This window comes from Rhyacophila brunnea, unplaced genomic scaffold, assembly GCF_057557595.1.
Source record: "Rhyacophila brunnea isolate RB1 unplaced genomic scaffold, BYU_Rbru_1.0 scaffold_6, whole genome shotgun sequence".
Taxonomy (NCBI): Eukaryota; Metazoa; Arthropoda; class Insecta; order Trichoptera; family Rhyacophilidae; genus Rhyacophila; species Rhyacophila brunnea.
In genome coordinates this window covers 16,857,016-16,874,233 of record NW_028233276.1, presented here as the reverse complement: position 1 = coordinate 16,874,233, position 17,218 = coordinate 16,857,016, and the positions used below count along the sequence as shown (strand labels likewise).

The following is a 17,218-nucleotide window of genomic DNA, read 5'->3' as shown; positions in this document are numbered from 1 at the left end:
TGTAATAATCGATCACAACGTGCGAATTTTGCTTGTAGTTTTATTCGCGAGATGGCAATGCAACGCGGCCAGCGATACAAATCGCAACAGGCAAAAATGTACGGGTCTATCAAAGACAATAGCGTGCGAGGTGTTCCTTCCTTCCGCCTCATCCTGCGGCTTTCACATCGGGGGCCGTACGTCGCTTACAGGATTCGCGAATTTACCTTTTTCTGATAGTCGATTTCATCCCAGATAATTTTTTTCAACTCGCCGCCGTTTGCGAGACAGAATTTTCGCTTTCTCCAATGCGGATTTCCATCCCGCTCGACCGCGTCGATTTGGGTCATTATTTATAACTCCGTGCCAATTTTCGTTCGCGAATGTCATCTCGCACGCAGAGAAAGCTATGGTAAAGGCGGGTGTTTTGCTTCGCTCCGCGCGACCGCGTACATTTTACACAATTTTACATTTCTACACACACACACATGAGCACGCACACGTTGCCATTCGTCCTTGTGGCTATCGCAGATTCGCGAATAATAATTGTTCTGAATTGCCGCCGGCTACACAGACACACAAACACACGCGTATGACATGATAAAGAGAGATTCGACGTCGTCCGTCATTATAACCTATAAAAAAGTCCCTAATATTCCCAACGAACTTTCGAACGTCATTGTGATCCTTAAAAAATTCAATTAATCCTGTGCAAACCGACGTTCGAATGACAGCAGGACGGAGATTCGAGGTGAGTTTCTGTCAGTAATACTTTCATGCAAAACAATGTCTCATCTCAATTTCCTGAAAATAATACAGTAGGCTACTCCCGACAGCCCGACAACTGTCATCCTTAATTACATCCTTAGGGAATTATTATCCTGACCCGCGTAATAATACAAAAATCCTATGTCTTTAAAAATATAAGTTGGTACCTAGGTAGGTATACTAAAGAGGACTAGGAATAAATTTTATTTTGCAGTCTTTAGATATCCCTTTACTAATTTTCCAATTGGATTGCTACAAAATACAGGTTGTATTTTATACACATAGGTCATGAAAACACCATTATTATCCATCCTTACGTATTACATAGTAGTCGATCAAAATAATAATATTAACCTAGGTATAGGTACCTACCTACTAGTTTTTTTTTTAAATTAATTTATGTGTTATAAGACATTTTTTTAAATATGTACCTATGCTTGAACGATACCTAACATTTAATTAATGCCTACATCATATTCCAGTGTTTCACGAATCATTGTAGTAATGTCTAATTTAACGACGTAAACTCCATTTGTCTAGGTATATTTTTTGTCATTAAAATTACAATATTTAATTTATTTAAAATAAAACAATAAATTCAATCGGTAAGGTAGATTTGATAGATTTGTGAGGTGTCATTCTTTATTTTGACAGCACTGGCTCCTTACATATTTCTAACTTCTTATGTACGGCAACTATTATAGTTAATTAATCATTCATGGGTCTGATTTATTTGAAAATAATATATTTTATTAAAATAAAACACAATTAAATACATATTTGGCTTACCAAACAATATCGTTAAAGACATTTTCCGACTAGGAAAATGTTTACCTATGTATAACTCTTTTGACAGGTGGTAGTATTTTTTTCTTGTGTAAAAATGATAATAGACAAAAATATTTCCAGTGGATGATGTGCGTGTGACGAGTGTTCAAATAAGGAACGGATAGACTTTGAATTATTTTTTTGTTTTATTGAGCGGGAATCGAAATCGCGACGGCTTTCGCCAAATTGTAGGCCTAATTTCCGCGCGTGCGAATTAAATCGCACGGCCGCTTCTGTTAATATTTTTTTTATTGCTTTTACAAAAATTCAATATTTCCATATTTCAGCCATAGGACGTCGCAGATTATTTTAAAATGATATTATGTTAATATTATGCGACTCAATACCTCTATATGTGTGGTGCCTCCTGTTACTACTTATCTATTTTTATAGTTATTATGTATAAATAAAATTGGTACCTACCTAAATATATAACTTTAAGACCTAAAAATAATTTAAAAAAATAAACATGGGGAGGGGGTCCCATGAAGAGACATTTTTGAATTAGTCTTCAAAATTCTTCAATATACCTAAAGTGAATTGGAAAAAGTTAATCGACAGGTTTACTATCAGCTGAAATGTAAAATGAGGTAGACAGGTAATTTGTTCACCCTCTAAATATACTTTAAAGTCCATAGATATTTTGTTTTTATTAATTATAGATGTCGTGGATATAAAATTTATTGTGGAAGAAGTATTAAGTATTAATTTTTATTAGTAACTAAATAGCATTTAAAGTAAGCAATCGATAAATTTGTCGCATCATTCCTTGAGGATTCCTTTCGATATATCAATATTCTTCAAATTGCCAGCGGTCCACAACGCAGGTCTTGCTTGTCTCCAAATGGATCCAATTGAAATCGAGGAAGAATCACCACAGTTTGCTTAAATCTGCTGAAAATGACAGCATACTATATACTATATAACCTTAGCTTGTCAGATATACATAAATTACATTATTTTCTCTTCAAAACTAGTTGGAAAACATTTAGTATTGGAGATATTATAGTAGCTCCCAATCATGGCAGACAATCCGTGGCCAATTTTTGATGAGTGTTATTTTGATGAGTATAATATGTTAGTTTCGAGATATACCTACCAACCTCTTCCTACTTATAGGTCATACAGTTGTGTGAGCTCTTTTGTTTGTTCAATTTAAATACATATTATTATTGAAATACTATTTAATAGTTAGTTTTATAAAATTTTACATTTAGAACTCTTTCCTTGGTTTACAATTTTAAGTTTAGGTACCTAATATGAAAAGAAATATGTATTCAAATCGTTCAAACTGTTATAATGAAATATATTATCAATCTTTCACTTAACATAAATTGAGAAAATATTTACCACATATTTATTTGTATTATCTAGATAGGTAGGTAGGTACCTATTGTGGGTTTAAAAAAATCTATCAATCAACTTTTATCAGAGCAACATATGTACATAACTAACAAATATCCTAAACATCAAATACATATCCTGCATCTAAGCATACCTACTTTATTTATTTAAATAACCATTGGGTATACCTAATATGTACCTGCCTACTAATTTACATTAAGATAGGTATGAATATCTGGGGAAAAAATATAAAATATTTTTGTTTCGTATAGATTTGCCTACCAGTGGTGTGTAGGTACTAGGTACCAGTGATTAAGGGTGGAGATAGACTGTTAAGATCCGAAATAAATAGTGCACACTAAACTTTGTCACTCGAACCTATTTGTTTTCATTGAACTAAGGCTACAATACTGTAAAGTAAACTGTATAGGTATAGTGTTTGTTAGTTTTTTAAATTCAATTAAACCCTGCATAATCAAGCCATAGAAGATAGGTAGGTACTTAATAGGTACCTATATCAAAATATTACTATAAAATTTCTAAAATTATGCAATTAAATCATACATAATTTTAGATATTTCACAGATAGAATAATATTTTTATCGAATTTTAAGAAACCAACCAACATTACCTGTAATATGTACCTATTCTTAATTCAACGAAAACAAATAAGTATGACTGTAAAAGTGTGCACTACTCTTGTCGGATAGCCCATAGCATACATAAATTAGCATGGTTTATTTTAGCAGGGATCAGTACCATCTGCAAATCGTATTCTTAGTTCAATGAAAATAAATAGGTACGTTCGACTGATATGGTCTAAGTGTGCACTATTGATGTCGAATCTTAACAGCCTCCACCCTTCGCCACTGCTAAGTAAAATACCTACCATTAATTGCTGTAAAATGTATAGGTAATAAGTAGGTACCTACCCAATTATTCTACTTCATTGGATTTGTTATAGAAAAGTTTTCATACTAACACCTGTCTTATAAAATTCATTATAAATTATAAGTAGGTCCCTACCTGGTTATTTTATGTATATATGTACCTATATACTACCTACATAGTTTTTAGTTATGAATCCTATCTACCAATATAATTAGGTAGGTATAGTTGATAAAGGTTGTGATCGAAAAAACTTACGAAATAAAAGTTTTGGAAAGAAAACCTAAAAAAAAATACTGGAGTTTAATTTTGGACGGGAAAATGACGGAAATAATTAGGTACGTACTGTTTACGAAATATGTAATACCAACAATATTTTTTATCTAACATATCGTTTAGGTATGTATGTGCCCTTTTATTCTTGAGATGCTTACCTACTGTCTCCATTACAAAGCAATGATTGTAATTAATGAATTAGTAGATATCTACTTATCAAACAAAAGTCGGTAGGTAGGTAATACTAACTACATTAAAAATAATATTGTAAAATTAAATTATTCGCCACAGAGTATCAAGACTCGGATGATTTTGCCGTCGGAAAGTCCTATCCTCAGCGTGGCCACACCCCTCTCGGCATTCAACGTAACACAGATCCTGTATCACATGGAGCTCTTAATCGTCGGCTCCGACCTTCCTGACCAAATACCTACCACGAGTTTTCCAAATTGTTATCCAGTACGTATAGGCATAGCTACCTAGTATTAATCTAGTAAGTTAAGTAAAGTAACTAAACTACATACCTACATTGGTGGTAGGTCGTATTTTGGTAAAGTTTCATCTTGATATCATAAAAAATTCGGAAAATAAAAATAAAACTTCTTGAAAATAACGTGCTCTTAACAATCCACCACAAGTAGAGTAGTCAGATAGCAGCGATGGATTAGTGAGGTGAGGTGCGGTGTGATACGGACATACGCGTCTACATATTATTTAGATATTTATAGAAATGGGACGGCTGGTTGTAGGTTATAGCCGTTGTAGGTAAATCCCATTGATTTGAAACGATTAAAATCGAATCAGTCTATTTCTTCATTCTGTAGGACTCAAGTATAAGTAGGTACCCATCTGACTCATGGCCCTCACATCCTAAAGCGGGCCCTCCAAGCCACGATGTTTGGAGAGCCCCCAACATATCGCTAAGATTAAGGCCACTGTATTATGTTCTACAGTAGTGTTCCCCAAATGGTATTCCACGGAACTCCGTATTTTTAAATAAATCCACTAGAATTGTCGGCTCTCGGCATCATAATAATAATTATGAAGCATTGATCGCGACCCTCATTTGTGATAGCCAAGTAACATGCTACCATTCGCCATATTGGATACATAGTCATTTTTAGTAGTTAGGAAACACACAACAATAATAATTATAAAATAAAATTCTTTTTTTACTACTAGAGCAAATTTGTGGTGTGTGTTTATCTCACGTAACTGGTCGACCCGCCACGCCGGCCCCCCAGGATAGAGCCATGTCACTACTTTCTGTCTACGTCGTCGGGTGATCACTTTAGTTTATTGTCTAATAAATTCATTTGATATCGAAATGTCGTGATCGAACCGAGTTGGTGCATATGGCGGGCGATCTCGTAACATGGCAGACTACAGTCTACCCATCTCCTGTGCACTTTTTCTCTTTATTTCTTTATTATACTGTCTTATCTGCAGTTTTTTTATACTTTCGAAAACTGGTTATATTTTGTGCAGAGTGGGTATGCGGAGAAAAGGCGCGCTGCAATACACGTGGTCCGCGATATCGCGCCCCAGTGGCACGCCAAAAAATCCAATAAACATGACAAAGGGGTCTTTAATAAGAACCTTTTTGGTATAGGTATATTACAATTTTGGCCCCCACATTCTTGGCGCTCCCAGGCCAGGATCCTTGGCGACACCATCCACTGATTGCTAAGGACAGTGCGATGCTTGAATTCCGAAATGAAATATTTCTCGAACTAAGTTTCAATGAAATGCTTAAAAAGTTGCCGTTGTAATACGAATTTCTTGGCATAACGATGTGTGCGTCAGTGTTACCATCTTTTTCTATGTAGATTATAGTACAAAAGGTTAAAAATTATAGTACTTATTTCAGAAAAAACTATAGTACGGGAACATTTTTCATCTCGGATCCTTCAAAATTATATTATTTTTGTGATATTTGCGGATTCAAAATTATAGTATTGTACTATAATTATAGTACGGTTGGCAACACTGGTGTGCGTATAGACGAAGTAAAATAGAGTCAGCGATTTATTACGATGGGAGTTGTGGAGGAAAAATTGCGGAGGAACGAGAATGCCATTATTTTCAATAAGTATTTTTACTTTTAATCACACTTGTTTCAAAATATTTTTCAATTATTATTTTATTTATAAATAAATAATTAAAGTACGCATTTTATGTTTTATTGGAAGTCCGATGTCCTAATTTATTTTAAGTAATACTTATAATAATATTATGTATGGTAGATACGATAAACGACGATAAAAAATTATAAAGAAGGAATACTTATGTATAAGTAGCTCACCAGACAATTTCAATTTCTGAAAGTAGCTCACATCCTTATTGAGTTTGGAGACCACTAGAGGGTAGATAATATGTAGGTAGGTACACAGAAATAGAGTTGGGTATTTCCCGAGAAAATCTCAATCTCGAGATTCGGGATTTCCAGAAAATAATTCTCGAGATATCGAGAAAATTTAAAAAAAACTGTAAAAAATCGTAACATCAGTGTATAAACAGACAAATTCCAAAAAAATATGTTTTTTTTATTTAAGTAAGAAGACAAACAAATAGAAGAAGGAAAACAAAAATAATTCTAAACATTACTTAGATATTAAAATAGAATTTCAAAAAACACAGACTGAAAATGACTACGTCTGACAATCGCATACGCTTTGAGACACAAAATTCCCTGATATTGAAAAAATTCAATCATTTTGAGTCGACGTTGGCTTAATTGTGTTAAATGCCCCGATTAATCTTCGAACGTTTTGTGTTTTCTGTCCACTTTTTTCATACACTGTGTGACACACTCGAACTCAAGTTTTGTTAATTTATTTCAATTATAAAAAAATCGTTTTTTCGTTTAATATTTTTCGATTATATAAGAAATCTCGAATCCCGAGAAAAGATTCTCGAGATCCGGGATTTCCCGAAATGTTTGAAATTTAAATTCTCGAGATTCGGGATGGAAAATCTCGAGAATTCCCGTCGGTAAATTCCTGACACCCAACTCTACACAGAAATATGTTAGTAAGCACATAGCTAGAGGCCATCTAGTCGAATTTGCCTTTGCAGCCTTTACTGTGTAGTGCAGGGGGGTGGGGGGGAAAACTGCGGCCCGCCGAGTATTTTTTTGCGGCCCGCCATCATTAATTGTACTTCTGATTACGAATGACTTTTTTATAATTTTTAAAAAGAATATTGACAATAGATTAAAATTTGAAGAAGCTGTTGTTTCGTAAATGTATTATCTCAGTACGTCTTCCTTGCGTCTCATCTCACACTATGTAACCACTATTTTCTACGTTGAACATCGTGACACATTTAAATACTTTTAACTCCGCGTTGCAAGGAAAAAAAATATATGCCCATGATAATATGGTAAAAAGTTTGAATGGATTTCAACTAAAACTCAAGTTATTCCTTCGACAAATATCGAATAACAGCGTGGACCACTTTCCAACTTTGAAGTTGCTGAATATACCAGAATATAAATTTGAAGAATATGGTAAAATTATTAAAGCTCGGAATGACGATTTTTCACAAAGATTTGGTGACTTCCGAAAAATTGAGACATGTTTAGCAATAGTACGCGATCCATTTTCAATAGATATTGATAGTGTACCGACAGAGCTACAACTTAAGATTATTGATCTGCAGTGTGACACTGATTTAAGAGAATTGCATCGTCGTGAAGCAATCTCCAAATTTTACAATGCCCTTAATTCAGACAAATTCGACCAACTTAAAGATTATGCAAGAAAAATGTTCGTTATTTTTGAATCAACCTATATATGTGAACAAACATTTTCGACCATGAACTTTACCATCAAATATCTCCGATGCCCATTTACAAGCAGTTTTGAGAATATCAACTACAAAATTAACACCTGAATTTAAAAAAATGTTTCATTCTTCTCATTATTTTTTTTCAAAATATTTATTTTTCGTGATAATAAATAGTGTATATCTAAAAATGGTATTTTACTTGCGGCGCGCCGCTCATTTTGAATTCTTGAATTTGGCCCTCCATCCAAAAAGTTTGGCCCCCCTGGTGTAGTGTGTACCAATTGTATGTGAGTATTATTTTTCTTTCACCACGTGCGCTCCTTTTTTAAGTTAAATAGCCAAAGCTTAGCCAAATTGCCGCAGCCTTATAAAGCCGTCTACTCTTATTTGTAGTTCTAAATTGTTTGAAGGCAGACAACTACCTACCTGCACCATAAACCTTTAATCGTCATACACATCATCTACTTACTGATAATTAGAGCATCTTCACGAAACCTACTCCCAAACAGCGAAGTTCTGTAGCGATGACAAATTTGAAGGCACCATTGTGACAATGTAGCCGAGTATGTATTACAATGGGTATTAGGTAGTTTAGGTAGGGACTTGGGTAGTATTACACAACAATAGTTACGTGGTCAGGTTTTTTTATGCTTCGATTATATACTGTTTAATGGAGCTACATTAAAAACAGGCACTGCTCTCAAAAGTTGTAATATTTGTATTCATTCCCTCATTCGCCGCCCTTTATTATGTAGGTACCTACCGCCCCTATGGAACACATGACCTGTCTACTTCCACGGGACATCACTGCCACACGGCGTCTCCTAGGATCTCTGTCGCTAGCCAGGATACAAAAATAGTATGTAGGTACCACAGAAGTATCTAATAATAGGTTACGATAGTATAAAGCCAGTCGTCATAGACCAGTGGCGAAGGGTTGAGGTAGGGCGTAGGCTGTTAAGATCCGTCATAAATAATTCACGTTCACACGACCGACACTTTGTCAGCCATAAGCAGATAAGTTTAGTGTTGGTAAATCTTTAAAATTCAAATAAATCCTACGTAAATTAAGCCATGGATACTTACTTACCAACCTAATAGCCAAAAAATATTCGTCTATCTATAAAATATCTAAAATTATGCCATTAAATCATACATGATTTTAGATATTATATCTACTTATACCTACAGAAGAATATTTTCATCGATTTTTATTGGTTTAGACAGGTCTTAATGAATTTTAAAAAACTAACCAACTCTTAATAGTACAATGAAAACAAAAATAAGTATGACTGAAAAAGTGTGCACTATTTTTGTCGAATCGTCCATCCATAGCATATCTAAACTAGTATGGCTTAGTTTAGGCAGAGTTTAATTGAATTTCAAAAAATAACCAGCACCATCTGCAAATTGTATTTTTAGTTCAATGAAAACAAATAAGTATGACTGAAGTTTAGTGAGTAGGTACTATTTTAGTAGCCCCTTTTCGGATGGTTTCGAGAATGTCACTGGCGACTCTTCTTGCATTATTTTCGACCGGGCGAAAGCCGGTTTCTTCTCGTTTCGAACAGACAGAATTCAGAATCGCACCACGGGGTAAAAAATACGAAACTGCCCCACACAAGAATAATTGCCCAGCAATATAAAATAATAATTATTATGCCCGGGATAGGCTTGATAGAAAGTTCTGCTTATTGATTTACTTTGAAAGTCATTGTTTTTGATATCTCTAATACTTACTTACTTACCTAAGTATGGTCTTAGGCAGCGGTTTTTAAACTTTTTCGTTTGACGGCACCCTTACACTATCCAGTGATTCCCAACCGGGTCCGCGGAAAAACTCACCCAAATGGTAGATACCTACCTACATATTCAACGTGACTTGTATTTAAGCAATTTAATGTTGGAAATTACAGCATGTTTAAGTTTAGATATTTGATCATATGTAGTTATTATTTAATTAGACTCAATTCAACTTCAGAAGCGAACAGCTATAATAATTGTGTTCTAAAGGAAGAAAAATTGAAGAATTCAGTAGTAGGTATTACCTAAACACTGCTATATATTTTTATACGTAGGAACCTACAAATTATTATATTGCTAACTGGTTTTACCTACTTGACTGACAAGTTAGACAAATATACCTAGATGCGTGGATATTATTAAAAATGGTTGAAGACAATTTAAATACCTGTATATAATATTTTAAGTATGTGTAGGTAGGTACCTATTTAAATAAATTGAATCGACCTGCCCCCTTTTCTAGTCTGCTGTCTACTAACCTATTATTATTTTAAAAGGATTCAACAAAGAAACCACCCTTTTCTCACCAACTATTTTTAATAAATTGTTCTATGAAACCAGTCTACGATAAAATTATTTCTCACATTGGTAGCCGACGTTTTTCTCTATTAATGTTTTTAAAATAGGAACACTACGTAAATTCAACCAATAGTAGACGAGAATTTTTATTTTATTATTAACACATTGACTGAAAGATTATTTATTTTATAGGTAGCTTTTGTGTTTTCAATATTTGGTTACTGTTACTACCTACCGACTCCAAATTTTATTAATTACGATTCATTGGTGTAGGTATTTTTATAGTAGGTATAGCAGTGGCGAGGGGTGGAGGTAGGCTGTTGATATTCGACATAAATAGTAGGTACCTACACACTAAACTTTGTCGATCATAGGTAGGTACTTATTTGTTTTCATGTAACTAAAAATAGGTAGGTACAACTTGCAGATGATGCTGGTTAGTTTTTAAAATTCAATTAAACACTCTACCTAACCAAACCATACCTAACCTAGCATCGAAGAAGATTTAGGTACCCTCTAAAACTACGTAGTGTACCTACCTATAGTTGTATTTGTCAAACCATAATAGTTTAAGTTTTAAGTCATGACCCTCACAAGGGGGAGGGGCTGACAGGGATCTAGCCTGGGGCCCGGCGTGGTGGGCCGAACAGTTCAATGAGATAAACACAGACCACAAACTTGCTCTAATATGGCTTTGCGATGAATTTTTATATGAAATCATGATTGATATAATTAAATGATAATTCACTTGTAGAATTTGAATTTATTATTATTTTTCACTGTAAATTTGTGTATTTTTTGACTAATAATAAAGGCGAAGGGTAGCATGTGATCAGAATCACCAATTAGATTTCTTTTATCCAATTGGTGATTCTAATCAGATGAAATTTGAATCAAATAAGACCTGCGTCGACGCACGTTCACTGCAATGCCGTGTGTCTGCAGCCTAGCGATAGTGCCCATAGAATGCGTCGAGCGGGCGAAGTCCGCGTATGAAGCGTTTATTCATAACCATAATCACACGTCTCGTGCCGCGCATTACCCTTCACCTATGTAATAAGCGGCCCAAGCAGCACAAAATAATTATTATTACAGCGCCTCTCATAACAAAGCAATAAAAATATTATATTATTTCGGGGCTTGTAATTAATATTTACGACGACATTATTCAACCAGCGATAAACTGGACACGCAATAAAATTAAACAATGATTCTCTGTTATTAAATAATTGCTTTTCGCCCGTCGATCGACGACGCCTCGAGCAGCGTGATTTTGGTAGCCGTGTTCAATGAATGGACTTCTTTGTATTTTCATTAAATCGTATCGCCGAGAAGCGAAAAACGGTGACTCATGCGGCAGGCGGGACACAAGGCATCGTCAAGTCCAGTGTGCGCTGGCGTATTTGATTACGTTGTATTTTCGATGATTTACGCGCCACTTGTAGAAATTTTGCGCGAGCGCCGCACTCGCTGCGTCAATGGGCTTTATGCCTAACTTGGCAACTATAAAATGGGCTATCAGTGTTTCATAATAAATGATGCCGAGTGCCGATGACTCAATAATAATTCAAGTGGTTTATTTAAAACTACAAAACATCGTTAAATATACATGGAATGCTCTTAATTTCGTTCCGCAGAGTACCATTTAGGGAACACTAGTGTAGGACATTAGACTGCCTTTAATCTTAGTGATAGGTAGGGGGCCTACCAAATATCCTGGCCTGGGGGCCCACTTCAGGGTGTGGGGCCATGCATATACCTTATTTTTTCTTCTTTTGACCATGTCCGATCCTAATAGAATCATATGGGCCTCCACAGAGTGGAGGTTTGTATTAACAGATTTTATTTTTACGAGAAATGGATGTCAGCCACTTGCTCAACCTACTAGGACCATACTCTGACTCATGCAGAAATTGAAAAACAATATGTGAACTTGCCAGACCCAGGATTCGAACCTGGGACCCTCGACACTATAGACCGGCGCTTAATCCACGCGGTCATCGTAGGTGTTCAATGAAAATAGACAAGTATGACTGACAAAGTTCAGTGTGCACTATTTATGTTGAATCTAAGCAGCCTACCTCCACCCTTCGCCACCGACAGATACCTTTCGAGCCGACCGAGTGTCTATATGACTATAATGCATATACCTACCTACCTAATAACTGGGCAATGTCTCGATCGGATATGCTGATTTATTTACCAACGTTAAAAAATAAAATCAATCAATCCACTGTTAAAAAGGTAAATTTAAATGAGTGTAGTGAATGTGTTAAAAACTATTTCCTACTTATTTCTTGAGAGTTGAACTTGTAACCTGATTGGTCAATTCATACTTTATTAAAATTCCCTATACTGAAGGGGATCTAGTATTCAATTTCTTTTGTCTGCCTAGTTTGACTGTCGTTTTTTTCTGTTTTGAATAGAATACATAAGTGAATGGTTTCTAGGTAGGTAAGGTATCCACCTATTATGTTGGTATTGTATTCTACAACGACAATGACCGGTAACAGGGTATGAGAATAATAATTATAGGTAGGTAGAGGGCTTAAAATACCTAAGTACCTACCTACATAATATAGAGAGGTGGGTAGGTAGTAGGTACCTACGTTCTGAATGAAAGGCAGTGATGTAGTGCTAGATAAAATAGTGCCGGATCGCTGGTTTTTAAAATCATATTCGACTGCCGCCCCAAAGACACTTTTCAAAATCACATTCTTCAATATTTCGATATTAATTAAGTACCTACACATCTATCGACAAATTATAATTTAACCCCACTAAGTAAAAAATGCAAAATGACTACCTACGGAATTGGACTGATTAATTGCATCTCAAATTTTTACTCCCAGTTTACTATGTAGGTAGGAATATTTATCTATCCAACTAATTAGGATCTCATTTTTTTCGCACGAACGACATGATTGTTGTAACTTGATAATTTTTTCCAATAATTATTAGGTAGGTATTCCGATTATAATCGGGCAGATGATTTAAAGTAGCATATCGATAACATAATATTACTTATGTGTAGGGACATCATATCGAAAGAAAATGTTTCGATACCAAAGTATCAGACTATCGGTCAAAGAGAATTGATATTTTTTGACGTCCTTAATTGTGTAGGCATAACATACCTAATGTTTTTGAGAATTGTTTGAATAAGTGCCGGAGCGCGCTCCGGTCTAGAAAACAAGTCCCGAGTCCCCGACCCGGCGAGCTCCAGCCACCTACACCACGAATGAAAAGGTATTTAAGTACATATACCTACTTCACTGGTACCTACTATTTTCTACTCTGAGAGTAAAATAATACAAACCATTAAGTCCACAGTATCTAATCAGGACTCTCCTTTTCTCAATGTGGACATTTTTAATTTGTAACCATAGATACCAACCATGGCCCCCACATCCTGAAGCGGGCCCCCAGGCTAGGATATTTGGCGCCCCCTCCCTACCTATCGCTAAGGATAAAGGCAGTGTGACACTCCACAGTAGCTTTTTCCAAATGATGTAGGTACGCGGTAAAATTAATGTGTATATTTTTAGTCTTAATATTTTAATACATCCATTTTAAATATGGAATTGTCGAGTAGGTATACTGTATACACAAATAAAAAGTGTATCGTACAAACACATAATTTTAAATATTAACATTATTGAAGGAATAAGGATATAAGGCGACTTTTTTACTATTAGAGAGGATTTGTGATGTGTATTTATATCACTTTATCTGGTCGACTCGCCAAGCCGTGCCCTTCCTGAGCCTGGGCCCCCAGGCTAGAGCCCTGTCAGCCCCCCCTTTGTGGGGACCATGATACCAACATACAAGCGAAAAAAACACATTCAGGGAAACAGTTTGTAACGATATCCATATGAGCACATGCCCACGTAATCACGGATGCGCAGTGACCGCCTGCGCACATATCCTACAAACACCACAGTGAATTCTACACCATGAACCTCCCCTGTAATTGTATTGATGTTTGCACACTTGCAACGATTGAGCTGCACGAATGCAAGATATACCCACCTACCTATTGCGCGCAGTGGCGTAATATCAATATAATTATTTTCTTGCTTCTTAGGTACTACCTACTACCTACTACCTACCCATATATTGTAATTGTTTTAATTACTTTATACCTAGGTAATACTTTCTGATTGATAATTAACGTTAAATAATCCTAGATGTGTTGATAGGAATCTTAGGTAGGTACACTTGTATTAAATTGTTAAAACTAGATAACATAAGCATGGCATTTTTGAAGTTCGGGTGGGTTCGCAAGTTTTCGGACAGTTACGAAAACGGAAGCCCATAATATTACACGTAGCAAATCGTTAAAATTACTTTCAATATGAATTATTACATCGCGCATTACTATGACATTTCATCTGATTCACTGTTCTGTTTTGAAAATAATAATCATCGCTGTCGTCCGACTTAAGAATCTTCGATTTGTAGGTATATCGCGCTCACAGCATCTTTTTTCCATTTATTCGGTATTAAGGAATAACCGATCAAAAATGTTATGTTACGCCATATCTACTTATCTATGTTTTTCCTTCCCGCATTAGTATCTACTCTCTGAATGGTGCTAATAGGTAGATATTTATAGATCGCACAACCAGAGTTGAGGTGGCCGAATCTCACGCAGACGCATTCAAAAAACAGCCTGTAAAAGAATACTGTATTCTTCAGAAATTCACACAATCTTTCGTATCTGTGTCGCACCAACTCCTAGAGACCTATATGGTACGCCATTTGCTTCGTAGGTACCTATATTTCAAATTGTAGATACTGTTTTTCATCACTTTTAAATATACGATCACATTAAAAACAATAATTTCTCGTGCTTGTCTTTGTAAAGGTTTTTTATAATACCCCCCTCCCCCCGATCGAGATACGGTACCTATTCATTGTAAAACTATAAAATAAATATACCTACTACTGTATGGTATAGAACAGACTTTTCACACAAAGACGCAGCGTTTGCACACCTACTCTATGCGCACGAAAGTAAGTGTGCTTTTGCGCAAGTAGGTACGTACTTAAGTTGTTTAGCTAGGTATATCAACACATTTTGAAATAGGTACCCACGTATCCCTTCACATGACTTTTCAGATATAAGATTTTATAACTACATATTGTTTTGGTCTGTTAGGGCCTAACAACACGGCGCTGTAACGTGCAATAAATTCTCATACACTGTTATAGATTTTTCCTGATTCAAACTGAGTGTAACTTTTCAATTGCGTCGGTTTGCTGAATTCAGTGCTGCAACACAGGTCTTGATTGAGTTCACTTGGAACCGATAGCACTCGACCAACTTCTGCGTTGGGGCGCGTCAGTTTACAGTTCCGTGTGTTTTGACCCTTATGTAGATTTTCCACTAACAAATCTCTGAAAGTGAAATGCCGCCGCAATTCAATTTTAACTTCAAACTGTAGGCATGTAGGTACCTACATATAATTCATTACCTATTTTATTTATAGACTACACTTTTTTACTCTAGCTATGAATGCTTGTCTTGCATGGATTGCTCCGGATGCTTGCCAACGAGTTATTTCGTCTCATCGCATCCACAAGTGGTTATCGAATATGCGTGGCTTAACGGTAATAATAATTATGAGGATCATTAGAATCCATTTGTATCGTCCGCGCTCTCTTGATTTTTAGCATACCGCATCACAATATTAAAGGAAACATTGGTTGCCTAAAACGGCTGCACTAATTCATGGGTGCCACTGGTCTTCCACTGATATAATCCTTGCGTATCGTAGAATTACAAAAGAGAGCGGTCAACCCTTTGAGAAGACTATTCGACACTTAAGTCATCGGGGTCACGATCCTCAGTCGTGAAGCCCTGACGAAGAAGACGACGTAGAAGTAGGTAGGTAGTATTACATTCATCAATTTTTTTTTAAATCAGAAACCCCTACGTGCGCGCCTTTACGCCACTGTTCACGCGACATAAACATTATTATGAATTACTTGTTACAAAATGATAATTATGTTTATATTATTTTTTTTTTTTTAAATACTTCGCTATATAACTCCAGAATAAACTTCTAATTAATAGGCAGATAAATATGGTAATATAATATTTTATTGCTGTGTACGATAAAATAAGACGACAACTATGTTGCCAGAAACAAAAGAATCGATATCAGCGGTGACATTAACGCATCGGAAAATTCATTAACAATCTGAAAGAAAAGCAGTCAATTCAGATTTTCTTTCTTCGTTGATAAACTTGACAAAATAAATATAAAAATTGGTTTAATGGAATGCATTTTATTTATTTTAGAGTGTTTATAATTTTCCATGAAACTTCTGACGGAGCTCTTGTGTCATGGCAGATTGATACGGTTTTCACGGAACGATTTGACTGACGTCGCTTTTCTTAACGGCGATGGTTGGAGGGGTAAAGGGGTGATACAATGATGCCGGCACATGCATGCGTCGCGTTTGCGACGATGCATCATGTCACTAAGAACAGCAAAATATTGGTTTTTCATAATTTGCAAAGCGTGACTATCGTTGTTTCACTTTAATACAGACCGACTCTTTCTGTAAGCCATGAAATCCGACTGCGCGACCTACAGTGAGGATCAAGCAGTCTGATTGCGGATTCGCCTTCGTCTACTTTATACCTACGGAGTGTAATTTTATTTCGTTAGGTTTACTTTCAAACACACCCTGGCCCCTTGGCATAGGTCAGTGCTACCGCCGCTTTTCGACCGTCGACAACGCACATTGAATTTACTCATTCGAAATTCGTTATTAAAATAATAATTGGGGATACTTAAATATTATTAGTGTTAAATTATAAAATAATCTCTTCGCCTAAACTTACATAAATTGTGCCATTCGTTTATATTACGTTTATATACCTACCTAAGTATCTACTAATCTAGGTAGAAAGATACCTGAATAACGTTTCCAAGTAATAGGTAGGTACCTCCTTATATCATTATTTCCTTTCATGAAGAATATGCAAAAGTACATAGGTACCTAT

At 35.6% G+C, this 17,218-nt stretch overlaps 1 long non-coding RNA gene across 3 annotated transcripts in view; it reads left to right on the top strand.

Moving 5' to 3' along the window:
• The first annotated feature begins 208 nt into the window (after positions 1-208).
• The window catches only part of LOC147065305 (uncharacterized), a 156,179-nt gene continuing 139,169 nt past the window's right edge, over positions 209-17,218 (top strand). Inside the window, exon 1 of one of the 3 annotated variants that reach the window (XR_015071742.1) lies at positions 209-730. This is a non-coding gene — a long non-coding RNA (uncharacterized LOC147065305). The remainder of the gene's footprint in view (positions 731-17,218) is intronic. The other 2 variants (XR_015071741.1, XR_015071743.1) reach the window with 2 other exon arrangements.